Source organism: Myotis davidii, unplaced genomic scaffold, assembly GCF_000327345.1.
Source record: "Myotis davidii unplaced genomic scaffold, ASM32734v1 scaffold159, whole genome shotgun sequence".
Classification (NCBI taxonomy): Eukaryota; Metazoa; Chordata; class Mammalia; order Chiroptera; family Vespertilionidae; genus Myotis; species Myotis davidii.
The window spans coordinates 3,092,520-3,104,119 of NW_006291231.1; positions in this window are offsets into that span (position 1 = coordinate 3,092,520).

Below are 11,600 nucleotides of genomic sequence, written 5' to 3' on the forward strand. Positions count from 1 at the left end.
ATATGTGTGTATATATATATATATATAGTGTCCCCCCAAAATGAATACACACTTTAACAGCTGATTCTTTCATTTTGAAAGTAAAATGTATTGTAATAAACACTGACTTTATAATTATTCAAAGTGTGTATACATTATTGGGACACCCTGTATATTTCACATATGTAAATATAGACATACATATACATTTGAAGGAAAAATAATGTATTAGTTATATAACCACAATCAAGTTTGAGAAGTAGAATACTGCCTGTTTCTTTTTTTTAAAAAAATATTTTTTTATTGCTTTCAGAGAGGAAGAGAGAGATAGAAACATCAATGATGAGAGAGCATCATTGATCAGTTGCTGCCTGAACTGCCCCCACTGGGGATCGAGCTACCAACCCAGGTATATGCCGTGACAGGAATCGAACCCTGACCTTCTGGTCCATAGGTTGATGACCAACCACTAAGCCATGCTGGCCAGGCATTAACTGCCTGTTTCTTAAAAACAGACAAACAAATAAAAACCCTGTGTGCCCTACCTCAATACATCCTATCTTCCCTTCATGGGTAACCAATAGCCTTAATTTTGTACTCATAATTTCCTTATTTTTCTGTATAATTTTATTCCAAAAACTTTATGAATGCTCCAAAGGGAAAGGCAGTGCAAAAGGTCATGCTCACCTTAATGAGTTTTCGTTCTCCAGAGGACCTTTCCCCTTCAAGTCCTCAGGAGACCTCAGTTCCTTCAGACATCAGTTTTCTTACTTGCTCGTTTTTTATCCAGCTCTTCTCGTCATTCTTGGCAACACAGTTTGCTGGATATGAGCTAGTCCATTCATTCCAGAGACAGAATTCTCTCCATATTTACTAATATGAAAAGTACAGTGTGATATGAAGAAACCTGAGTCCAGGCTGGGAGGGTCCTTCTATGAGAGACCTTTGTAAAGGATTAGAGGTTTGCCAGGGAGGAAGGAGAAAGGGCATTTTAGGTGATGGAATCAGGCAAATTAGCAGGTATGTGAGATGGCATAATATCCCTGGGGAAATGCAAAAATTTCTCACTTCCCTACAGCCCCTTTTTTGAGTGCTGAGACCAACCACTTCCAATTTGTTCTGAGAGCTTGAGAAATATCCCTTCATTTAAGAGTTTGAGAACCAAAATTTACATTTAAGAAGGCCAACATAAATAGCATGTCAGTGTGAGTTTTACTACCAGGTTGTCTTTTAAAAACTCCTCCCTTGCTTTCTTTCTCAAATAGACTTTCAGTGCTGTGTTCTCCTCCAACAATTGTCATTAGCCCCTCACTCACTGGGTTAACCTCTGATACATGGGAGATATGCTATACTAGCCACATGCCTGACCTCACTCTACCGGGGACTCATTTGGTAGCTGACTGAAGACCTGTTCTGTGTCCACCACTCTTGACTCTTGGAGTTCAGCTTAGGGAGCCAAGATCTAAATACATGAAAAGTCGATTCACTTTCACAATAACTAATTAACACCTGCTATGTCTAGAATGGCTCTCATTCCTCAGTTTTTCTCCAGCTCTTCTAGTTATTCTTGACAGGACAGTTGGCTCATAAGAGCTAGTCCATCCATTCCAGAAACAGAATTCTTGTGATACAAAGATGCATAGAATTAGTGCCTGTATGCCAGGAAATATGCACTCAAATGATCTGAATGTAATAACAAAAGACTAGAAACAGTAAAATGTCTGTCAATGGCAAATGAATAAGCTATGATATAAATATTCAGTGGAATGTTGCAAATAAGTCAAAATAGTTCATTCTGCTTGAATACATCAATGTGGGTACATCATAGAGAAATATGTTGACTAGGAAAAAAATAGATTGTTACCTTTTAAATATATATTATTGATTTTTTTACAGAGAGGAAGGGAGAGGGATAGAGAGTTAGAAACATCAATGACAGAGAAACATTGATCAGCTGCCTCCTGCACACCCCTCACTAAGGATGTGCCCACAACCAAGGTACATGCCCTTGACCGGAATCAAACCTGGAACCTTTCAGTCTGCAGGCCAACGCTCTATCCACTGAGCCAAACCAGTCAGGGAAGATTGTTACCTTTTATATAAGCCTTGACCACACACATATGTACAAACATTTGCACTAATAACATAGAGAGTGTATATACAGAACTTAACATGGACCCTTAAAAACATTTTATTCTCACAAAAACATATGAATTAGATTCTTATTATCCTCAGTTTTCAGATGAGGGAACTGAAAAGTTTAATAATTTGCTCAAGGTCACACATTTCAAAAGCGCAGAACTGGTCTCAGAGTCTGTGTTCTTCAGTGTCATGTTATACTGTCTCATGGAAGCCTGGCACTCTTGCTGGGTATAATATTCATCAATTTCATGGCAATGGTTATCTCCCAAGGGGAGGAAGGAAAATGGAATAAATGGTAGGTAGGACTTTTATTCTATGAATAGCATATTACTTCTTAAAGAGAAAGAAGAAAAGAGGCCTATAGCAAATTTGACATGATATTAAAATTTGCTTTATCTCAAGTATCTCATATGAATTTTTCCTTTATTTCTGTTTATTTAAAGTATGCAATGAATTGAAATATTTTAATATGATAAATAAGAAATGGACTTCATGTCTCGTAAGAGAGGTAGCCATGATAACAAAAACTGTCTTGGTACAATGTTATTGTTATAATTAGCAGAATACATAGAGCACATGAATTGTTTACAAGCATTATTACCTCCTACATACACTGCCTGGAAGCAGGTAAGACAATGATAATAATTTGACATATAAGCAAGCTGAGGCTGAAAGAGGTCAAGTAACCTGCTTAAGGCTGTGCAGTGATTAGTTGTTGATAAGCCAGTTTTTGTTGCCTTATCAAACAATGACGACAACAGCACTTTTCTCATTAACAATAGTCCAGAAACACATGAAGCGTGAGAAGTGCCTAGAAGAAAAGGAATCCAATGAACATGTCACTAAGGAGTCCATTCTTTTTTATGCCAAAGACAGTGCTTTCTTTTCTCCCCTTTGTCAGAAATCATGAATGAAAGCCTGGGAAACATTCCAAAATCTCCCTTTCCCCATCTCCCCGCCATGACCACCACCATGCATTCAGAATGAAAAGAAGAATGCATGAGACAATCTAGCTCTCATGCTTTCTTGCAGACCTGTGCTGTTCAATATTGCAATCACTAGCCACATGTGGATCATATTTTCTGCAAACAGCACAAGGTACAGTAATACCTACAATGCATAATTTATTTAATTTAATTGCAGTTTTGTAATTTTACCCCCAGTTATGTGCTTTATGGAATTGTTTACACCTGATCACATGTCATTTTTCTTAAATACTTAATATTTTTTCATAATACTATCATCCCTCCCCCAAATGTTTTACCATGAAAGTTTAACAGGAAAAGTACTCACTAGGTTTATCTACTTTCCCCTTAAATTCATTGAGCATCCTTATAACCAGTGTTTTGGACTCTGAATGTGTTAGATTGCTTGTCTCCATTTTGTTTAGTTCTTTCTCTGGAGTTTTGTTCTGTTCTTGCATTTGGCACATGTTAGATAGTCTCATTTTGGCTATTTCCCTGTGTTTGTTTCTATATATATTATGAAGAGCTGCTTTGTCTCCCAGTCTTGGTGGCCTTATGTACTAGGTGTTCTGTAGGGTCCAGTGGCACATCCTCCTCAGTCACCTTCTATTGTAGTTGAGCCTTGATTTCTGTCAGCATATCAATGGGAGAGATTTATCCCCAGGCCAATCAGCTGCAAGGACTGGCCATAACCTCTGTGAAGGAGGGGACCCACAGAGCAGGTTCACATTATTGGAGCTCTGGTAACTACTGAGTCCGCCCCTTGAGTGTATCACACATGGAGATGCTTTGGCATGGTCTGAAGCTGTCCACCAGTTGTGCTGGTTGTGGGGCTTCCCAGGAGGTGCAGACTAATGTCAGCCACCACCTGTGTTCTGCCCAGGGTCACCTGGCATGAGCTACAGAGCAATCTGCTGATGGATGCTACTTGTATGGGTTTAGAGATGCCCAGAATAAGCCAAACTATGAACCAAAGCCTGTTAGCCCTATTGCCAGGCCTGGGGGGTGGCAAGAAGTACAGGGTACCCTAACCGGTTTGGCTCAGTGGATAGAGCATTGGCCTGTGGACTGAAAGGTCCCAGGTTCAATTCTGGTCAAGGGCATGTACCTTGGGTGCGGGCACATCCCCAGTAGGAGGTGTGCAGGAAGGAACTGATCAATGATTCTCTCTTATCAATGTTTCTAACTCTATCCCTCTCTCTTCCTCTCTGTAAAAAATCAATAAAATATATATATTTTTAAAAGTACAGGGCAAGGTGAGGCCACATGCTGCTTGTTTGAGAGATGTTAGGAAACTCAGAAGCATGTGCCAAGATAGGCCATTTGTATGGCAAAGCCACCGAAAGCACCTTAGATGGGGCAGGGTCTCAGGGCATCACCAGGGCAGGGCACCCAGTGTCAGCCAGATTGATGGAGACTCAGATATGGTGCCCACCTGCTAGCTCTGTGGGGGAAGGGCTCAGCAAAGAAACAATGGCCCATGCCAGCACTTTTGTCTGGGAGAAAGCTGCCCCCACAGCCCTGATACCAGGCAATTCCGTTCCTCCCCATGTGTCCAAAGCACCTTCCCAGCTGCTGCCGCAGAGGGAGTGAGTCTGAAGTCCATGCATGGGCCTGTGACTCCAGCAGCTCTCTGTCTCATTTAGCCACAACCTCCTCTGGTTCTTACCACCAGAAGTTTGGGAACTTCTGTTCCCAGCACTGAACCCTGGGTTGAATAACCTTGTTCTGGTACACCTCACTTGTCAGGGGGCACCTCAGCAGCTGAGATATCCCTTCCACTTTTTATCTGCCACATGTTGGTGTGGGACCAGCCTGTTCTGTGTCTCCATCCTTCCTACCAATTTCCATGTGGCTTCTTTATATTCTTAGTTGTAGGACTTTTGTTCAGCTAGATTTCAGGGCATTTTGAATGATGGCTGTTCTGTAGTGTAGTTGTAATTTTGACATGGTTGTGAAAGTATACATTTACTTATGCCACCATCTTGACTGTATCTACATTTTATTTTTTATGCAAACATTTTAACCATCAGATGGGGTACCACATTGTGATCTTTATCGACTTGTCAGAGCCTTAGAGATCTCCTCCAGAGACAACCACAATTCACGACCCAGAGGTGAAGCCAAGGATCCAGCCCCTACTCAGCCCATTGATGTTTAAGTAGCCAAATTCACCTAATGATTCCTCATTCTCAACCACTTACATATCATCTGGGTCAAAGTAGTTGAAGGATCAGGTGGAAGAGCTGCAGACCAAGAAGATTTTGAAGAGGTTGATAGAAGGAGGTGAAGGGGTCCCCTGAAAGCTGTAATGAAAGGGAGGCTCTAAAACTACCTAATAAACCACAACTGGTCTCTATGCCAAAAGGAGTGGGGAGAGTAGGGGCAGTGTAATTCATCCTGGCTCCATTCCAGTCTTATCCTTCCCTAGATCTCAGAGCATGGATCTAGAGAAGCAAACTTGAGCTTCTAAAGAAGTAAGCATAGTGTATAGTTGATTTTTTTTGTCTGCTCTTAATCACATACTTAATCATTTCATACATCCATTATTTTATTTGGTCCTCTCAATTTGAAGTTTAGGAAAGCCGAGTTACCCCATAAATGGAAAATCCAGGACTAGAGAACTCATAGGATGTACTTTTCCATGAGTCCATGGACCAAGGCTATCAGTGAGGGAGAGATGCTGATTAAAAGAGCTGAATGACTGGCCTTGGGTCACACATCAAGTTACAACTGGCTTCTAGATAATCTCTTAACTTGAGAAACACATGGGATGAGGCAATCAGACAGGTTGCACACACACAAGAGTCCAGAAATTGACATATCCCAAATGAAGTAGGAGCACAGTCCAGGTAGGATCCCCCACCCTTTCTCTGCCTGTAGCACTGTTTCCCCTTCCCTGCCTCATGAGACAACAGGAGAACCTCCATAGTAGGAGAGCTCTTTCCTTCAAGTCTAGAACATTCTGTCAAATGTTTTGTGTAACACCAATGTTGCACAATTCTAGAGGGCATTATCCATTCACATTTTTACAGAATTATGTCCCAGGAGGTGAACTGACATAAAATAAGATGGAACAAGGATCCTTGGAGTCATATAACCTCGAGTCATAAACACTCGAGCTAGGAAAGCTAAGATGCATGATCTTGGAGATGGAGTAGGCAGAAAGTCCTTAAAACCCATCTGCTGGGACCACAGAGTTCTCGCGTGAGCAAGTTCCTAAGTAGATTCCTTGGGGATACCTCAGTGCTGAGAGTTCCCATTAAGAACTGAGATAGACTTTTCAGGCTCAAGGAAGAGGCCTTGGAGACTTTGCATCTATTCGTTGCCAGTAGGATAACCACTAGGCATATGTGGCCATTAATAATTTAAATTAATGATAGTAAAATAAAAAATTCAGATCCTCAAGCAAGACTATGCACATTTCAACTAACCAATGGCCACATGTGCCGGGTAGCTATCATATTAGGCAATGCAAATATAGAGCATTTTTTTTTCCTCACAGAAAATATTGTTGGACAAAGAACTTCTCTTCGTCTGATAATCCAGGTTCTACATGAGCCTCTTATTCTTTCCTGTGGACAGCTTCAGGTTTCATTAGGAAGGCCACGTGAGTAGGTGGGGGTGGAGCAAATCCTTGGCAGATGCCTGCCAGCAGAAGAAGGCTGAAGTAGCTAGACTTGAGCAGTCAATGCTTGAGACTATTAGGACAGAGGAGGAGGGCTCTCTGGAAATAAGCTCAATGGGCAGAATTTACAAGGAGGTGGTGAAGAGTTTCATAAATTGCAGGGTCCTCTGTGGAAGTAACTTCTCTTTCTGGTCTTATGCCTTAGATTGTCACTAGAGAAAATGTCCACTTAGGTGAAAAAATATCTTTTGATTATCTAGTGAGAACAAAAATGAGCTTATCTGAGGGCAAAGTTGTATAGATTGTCAAAATGTCTTCCTCATGCACAAAGGCTGTACTCGGGAGATACCTATCACCCATTCTGTATGTCAAGAAAAAGAGAAGATAGCCACATGAACTGTCTATGCAGTCCATAAATTAAAAGCACTTGACATTTGCTATAACACATCCCAATGATATGAATCATCCACTGTCCAGCAAATGGGTTATGCTGAACATTTGCATTCATTAGCTGAGCTGTCATAAAGACAGAGTGTTGGAATTGTTACTTCTAGTCCTAATTCTGAGTATTAGACAGTTGAGAAACAGGCAGACTTTGCTCACGTAGCCCAGAGCTGGTCTCTACATGTGAGCCTCCACCAGCATCTTTCTTCTCTCTTGCTGTGCTTTTCAATGATTGCTAAAGAAATACTTTAGGAGCTGGAGAAAGCTGTCAGATCCCCTGTGAGATTAAATGAACAAGCTCCACAGAACAGAAAGGCAAAAGGAAATCTGCTCAGGCAGGGGCACATTTGCTTTGGCTTGCAGCTGTCAGGAAAAGAGGGAGCTCTGTGCCAAGAGTAAAAATAGGCTCCTCCTTCAGCCGCTTAATGACATGATTTTCTTAGAAAAGTATAATTTTCTTGGGCATGCTCAATTAGACATTGTAGAGACAATATTTTACCCAAAAGAATTTGCTTTGTCTTTAAACTGCTTTGGTAATATGCAAACCCTCTCAAACAAATAAATGCTTTTCAGGAACTCTAAGCTTTAGAGCTGCCCAGTTACTACTGGGGTCAGCCTGTGGATGTCTATCTTCATTAGGATATGATCGTCTCCGATGCACTCTGCAGATCAAAACCATTACCTTCAAAACCATTCCCAGCTCCCAAAGGATAATTTCTGCTTCGGTCCAGGGAGAGTCTAAAAGCTCAGGTCCAGGGAGGGTCTAAACAGCCGTGGGCAAACTACGGCCCGCGGGCCGGATCCGCCCGTTTGAAATGAATAAAACTAATGATGTAATGATGTTTACTTTGAATTTATATTAGTTCACACAAACACTCCATCCATGCTTTTATTCTGGCCCTCCGGTCCAGTTTAAGAACCCATTGTGGCCCTCGAGTCAAAAAGTTTGCCCACCCCTGGTCTAAAATCATGAAAGAAAGTATGATTTTCTTCTGAACAATCAGGATCACTTTGGTGGCATAGCACACCTTTGAAACCATGCATCCCTCAAAGGTCCCTGCTTTACTGTGGGAGAAGTAAGAAGTGATGGCACAATCAGCTTTCCTAACCTGGTGTGAGCTAGCTCCAGCTTGCTACTGGGCACTTGCCTCTTTCTCTCACATGCCACTTTCAATTCAGAAGTAAATCCGATTAGCTCTACCTGCAAACCATATCTAGACTCCAACTTCTCAGGCCCCACACTGCACCATTCATGTTCCAGTCACCATCATCTGACATGTGGAGTTTTGCAATAGCTTCCTAACTGATCTCTGAGCCAGAGGGATCCTTTTGAAAGATAAATCACTTCTCTTCTGAGAACTTCCAGTAGCTTCTATGTTACTGGGCAATGTAAAAGCCATCAAATAGTACTCCATTCTACTTTATTTTTCTGCATTTTCCTTGTCATTTCTAACATAGTAATTTACTGATTTATCATCTAATTATCTGCTTTCCCATTTTGAAATGTAAACCACACGAGGCCACATATTTTTGTCCCTTGTTTCAGAAGTCCTGACTCTTAGAAGAGTGAATGGACATACAGTAAGCATTTAATAAATAATTGTTGAATGAATGAACTTACCTCTTGACTTCTTTGGCCTGGTTGCTCCTCATTCTACCCTCCTGATCCCTGGGCCTTACCTGCCATTAACCATAAGGTGTCCTGCATGACTCTTGGCATGGATCACTGACCTTCACTGCTTTAGACCTCACACTTGATGGGTCAGGCCCTGACATCTCCATAGTCCTCACCCACTTTTATCTCTGCCTGTTTTGATCTGCCTCATTGCCAGTGACAATCTGGTATTACACAAAGAACATTGTGTTTAGGCTCTTGCCCAGCATCTTCATCTCTATAGAAACCTGCCCAAAATGAATAATCAGATAACCCATTTGCTTTCCTATACCTGACACTAACTAGGAGGACCATGAAAATGAACAATTTAGGTGAATGATTATACTTATATATTAAGCAAATACCTGTCTTCACCTGGTACAAGCACATAAAAGAGCAATTAGTAAGCGAGCAAATGATCATGGTCATGATAACTGATATTTATTGCGCTCTCACTGTATGTGGAGCACTTTGTCTGGTTTATCTCTTTTCACATCTTTTCATATCTATTTTTGCCAACTTAGATCAAGAGTTTGGAATTCTAAAGTAGCTTTTCAATCAGAATCATTGTTTTTACCTTTTCTCTACAATTCTAATGTCCACATTACAGTCTAAGTATTTTAAAACACTCCTGAGCCCTCTCAACATGCTTAGTAAAACTCAGACTCTTTATCAGCACCCAAAGTTACTATTTAACATCAGTGAGTGCTTACGATTTTTAATGCTTAATGCCCTCATCAATCCAAGGATAGTGCTTACAATTTATAAGCCTTTTTTAATGCTTAATGCCCTCATCAATCCAAGGAGGTAGAAAAAGAGTCAAGAAGAGTATCATCCTATATACTAAAAGGCTAATATGCAAATAAAGAGTATCATCCTATATACTAAAATGCTAATATGCAAATTGATCAAACGGCAGAATGACCAGTCGCTATGACATGCACTGACCACCAGGGGACAGATGCTCAATGCAGGAGCTGCCCCATGGTGGTCAGTGTGCTCCCATAGCGGGAGTGCTGCTCAGCCAGAAGCCCTGAGCTGGGCTCATGGCTGGTGAGCGCAGCGGTGGTGATGGGAGCCTCTCCTGCTTCTGTGGCAGCACTAAGGATGTCCTACTGAAGGCTCCTACATCCCCCAAGGGCTCCCAGACTAAAAGAGGGCACAGGCCGGGCTGAGGGACATACACACACCCAGTGAAAAAATTTCATGTGCTGGGCCTCTAGTATAGTTAATAAGTGACAAAGCTGGGATTTGAAAGCAATCACTTAATCACTCTGCTATCCTGTTACCCAAATGAGTAAACTGGCCAAAGGTACCACCTCAAATTCACATCCTACGGTGACCTCCACCTGCCAAGCTGTACCACAGACATATAGGCTCACTTCTGCTTCTGGAACACAAAAACCTAATATCCTTCCTCCGCAAGGCTCTCTCGGACCACCCCATCTAAAGTGAAAGCCTCTCTCTGTCATAGCGTTCCGTTCTTTTCCTTCACAAGTTCAGTCACGATCCATGGATTTACTTGTTTGTTTGCATTTTCATCCTCCTTGCCCACCACATATCAATTTTATTTAAAACAGTCTACACCTAGAACTTTTCTGTTTTTAATAAACATCTGTTGAATCTATGCATGAATGAACTCATTCATTCAAAATCTTCACTGCAAACCCCAGGGAAGTTACTACTCTTCATTGACAAAGATAGTAACTAACTTGCCCAAAGTCAAAAAGCTTATACTAGTAAATGGTGTGGCCTGGAGTGGAACCCCAGCCTTTCTGGTTGCACAGTACCAGCAAGCTACGCTGCTTTCCCAAGGTGCTCAGAGTTTAAGGACACTAAAGCAGCTGGCAGATGGGCTCAATAATCTCCTCTATAATTATCTGCAAATTTGTAAACCTTGAAGTGAAAAATAAATCCTCCCTACTCAGGTTTCTTTTTAGAGCGATGACTGAATGACCGAACGGAGCCTCATCTTGGGACTGCACTGAGCAAATCACAGCGCAAGGAGGCAGCTAATTGCCGAACTTGATTGCAACGGCTAATCACAGTCATAGGGAAAAAAGTGTTGGGAATTAATTAGGCAAGGACCTTCCGAACAGCAGCAGGAAGCCTCCAAGTGACCTTTATTTACAGTCAGTTAAACAGAAGTGTGACTAAAAATGCCAGGGAGCAAATCAGATTATTAATATTGATTGCTTAAAGAAAATGAATAATTTAGAAGCCGAGTCAGAATAAATATCCAGTGACAGAGATGAAAGAGCACAGCACACCACATTTCTAACATTCATCTGTCATGTGGGAGTGTCCCCTGCTCGGAAATGGAGAATTTTCACCCTCACAAGGCACAATTAGTTTCATGACCCAGCATGACTGCCACTAGGAACTGTTCTCATGCAGCCAAGCATGGGGAACATTCAGGGTGTTGAACTCAAGCTTTTGTCAACACGTTGCATGGTAAACTAATTACAAGTTCATGGGAGATTGACTCTCCAATTTTTATCAATAAAACAGCAACCCAAAGAAGTTGGATTACATTTCCTGTACTTACTGTGCGAAGCTCATGGGTTCAGTTCTTGATGACAGTCTATTTTTTTGTGCTGCGTATATGACAGAAGTTTTCATTGGGAAGAATAAATGTTTCAGACCATTCACAAGTAAAGGTTCTCAAGGTTTATCTCCAACTTCCAATAGAAGTTGCCTTTCATATACGGAAGTCAGTTTTTTAAAAAAATATATATTTTTATTGATTTCAGAGAGGAAGGGAGAGGGAGAAAGAGATAGAAACATC